The 2,736-nt window shown below is 42.1% G+C and overlaps 1 long non-coding RNA gene across 1 annotated transcript in view; it reads right to left on the bottom strand.

Moving 5' to 3' along the window:
• Nucleotides 1-341: 341 nt before the first annotated feature.
• Nucleotides 342-2,736, bottom strand: part of LOC106943258 (uncharacterized) — a 4,541-nt gene continuing 2,146 nt past the window's right edge. The window contains exon 2 of the long non-coding RNA XR_001423874.1: nt 342-504. This is a non-coding gene — a long non-coding RNA (uncharacterized LOC106943258). The remainder of the gene's footprint in view (nt 505-2,736) is intronic.

The raw sequence follows: 2,736 nt of genomic DNA, 5'->3' as shown, positions 1-2,736 counted from the left end.
GGTGTTCAAATGAGCAGTTAAACACAATTCTGTGCTTTCCATTATGTTCCACCATGTGGTGTGGTATATACTAGAAACTAACATGATTTGTATTTAGGGTTCTTGTTAATAGCAACCCTGATAATAATGTCAAAATGTTTGGTTTGCTGAATAACGTATTCAGTTTCGGATGGCTTCATTGGTAATCTACAATGTTAAGTTCAATGAAATATTTATGTAATATAATGTTATTTTCACTCTGGCTAAAGCTCCTCACATTTTGGGAGGATTGTATTAGTCTGATGGCATATAAACTACAGTATATACAATAATGTGTGGAGTGAGCAGAAATAGAGACTTTGTTCACTGAGACACAACAACTTTTATTTTTCTGTTTGTCTCAATTCTCCATGGAGCTCTGCCATATCTGCTGGTAGCTGCTTCCTCCTGAAGGAGATCCTGTTGTTCTGATGGTTCTCCTCATCGTTCTCCATCATGTCAGCCATGTTGCTCTCCTTCTGCTCCCTGGGAAAAGTAATCAGATGTTATAGCTTATAGCACATAAATGTAGATAAATAACAGTTACTAATGTGGAAGTTACATACACATAAGGAATTATTTAAAACAGACATGTTACTTTATGGAAACACTTTTTTTTTACCATCCAACCATACAGAATTATAAATAACTGGAATAGTGTAAATTAAAGACAAAATGTAATTACTTGTAAGTTTTAGACCTATGCATGCATACAGCCATGGATAAAATACCACTATCGTTTTCTTCAGGTTTATTGCTCATTCTACAATTACTAATTCATAACAATTTGATTAGAGAACTGATATCTAGCCATTTTACAATAATAGGATGTCATATAACATGTTTTATTATCTCGCAACGGGGGAAACTCAGATGCAACAGCAAAATGAGAAACAATCGAAGCACGTAGATTCACGCAAAGATAAGAAACAAGCGAAGGTAAAATGCTGTACAATATTGAGTTATTTATAACTGTAATGTGCAACCGAGTGTCTTCAGAAAATGCTCATGTTGTGTTTGAGCAATAAAAATACAGCAGACTTTGTGTTTTAAATGTCTTCCATGACTGTATGTATGCAACCTTAAATGTAGTACAAACCAGACAGATATATCTACAAACTTCTCACCTGGCTGGAGAGCAGCAGCGGCAGTTGCGTCTACGTCGGTGTTCACCGTGGGGCTCCGTCGGCTCCGAAGCGGCTAACGAGGCTTTACATTCGCTCCACTACTGACAAAAACGACTCATTCCTCACGGCTCCATCGAGCTGCCGCTGAATATTGAAATCCGAAGCAAAGAAAAAAGCCGGCATCTTTTTTAGTTAACGGCTTGTTTGTATCTTCCATCACTTCCGTGTTGCAGCGAGTTTCAAACGTTGCGCCTTCATTTTTCTTCTCTCTCCGCTGCTCCGTCTTGTCCACGCCCTCAGCCAATCAGTGAACAGCAGCGAAGCTTGCGTCACCTACCAAACCAGGGCCGGCCCGGCTGGCCCTGCTCTGAAGCAGGACCCTAAAAAGCAGGGCCAGCCCCGTTGAAAAGGGCTGGTGGAAACGCATTTAAAGCGAGCCGGCCGAGTAGAGCCGGTGGAAAAGGGGCATGTGTCTCTCGGCTGGCCTGGGAACGCCTTGGGGTTCCTGGAGGAGCTGGAAGAAGTGCCTGGGGAGGGAAGTCTGGGCCTCTCTTCTGAAGCTGCTGCCCCCGCGACCCAACCCCGGATGAAGCGGTAGAAAATGGACGGATGGATGAATGGAAGTAGTTAGTGAGCCATTCTTCTCCTGAATCAGATCAGGACCGAGCAGGCAGAGTTTAATATTTCAATACTTCCTCACAGCCTCAAACAATTACTCCTCAAGATCAATGTGACGAGAACGGGCGGCGACATGAGGCTGACATCTTCATCACTTAAGTCATTTAGTGACCAACACTTCATAAACATTCATGAAGACTCCTTCACTTTCAATAAGTGTTCTGTTAGTCTTATTCAAATCACATCCCTTCAAATGAAGTGTTATCAACTACAAACCGGATTCCAAAAAAGTTGGGACACTAAACAAATTGTGAATAAAAACTAAATGCAATGATGTGGAGGTGCCAACATCTAATATTTTATTCGGAATAGAACACAAATCACAGATCAAAAGTTTAAACTGAGAGAATGTATCATTTTAAGGGAAAAATATGTTGTTTCAAAATTTAATGACGTCAATAAATCCCCAAAAAGTTGGACACGGCCATTTTTACCACAGTGTGGCATCTCCTCCCCTTCTTACCACACTCAGACATCTGGGGACAGAGGAGACCAGTGTCTGTAGTTTAGAAGTAGGAATGCTCTCCATTCATGTCTAATACAGGCCTCTAACTGTTCCATCGTCTTGGGCCTCTTTGTCACACCTTCCTCTTTATGATGCACCAAATGTTCTCTATAGGTGAAGATCTGGACATTTCAGTACCCGGATCCTTCTCCTACCATGATGCTGTGATTGCTGCAGAATGTGGTCTGGCATCATGTTATTGAAAAATGCAGGGTCTTCCCTGGAAGAGACGACGTCTAGATGGGAGCATATGTTGTTCTAGAACCTGAACATGGTTCTCTGCTTTAATGGGGCCTTTCCAGACATGCAAGCTGCCCAGGCCACCAGCTCTCATCCAACCCCAGACCATCAGTGATGCAGCTTCTGAACGGAGCGTTGATAACAACTTGGGTTATCCTTGTCCTCTCT

This window comes from Poecilia latipinna, unplaced genomic scaffold (genome assembly GCF_001443285.1).
Source record: "Poecilia latipinna isolate Pla-1442-1.1 unplaced genomic scaffold, P_latipinna-1.0 Scaffold5058, whole genome shotgun sequence".
NCBI classification, from domain to species: Eukaryota; Metazoa; Chordata; class Actinopteri; order Cyprinodontiformes; family Poeciliidae; genus Poecilia; species Poecilia latipinna.
Note: the sequence above shows the minus strand (reverse complement) of the source record. Positions and strands in the feature narration are given on the sequence as shown.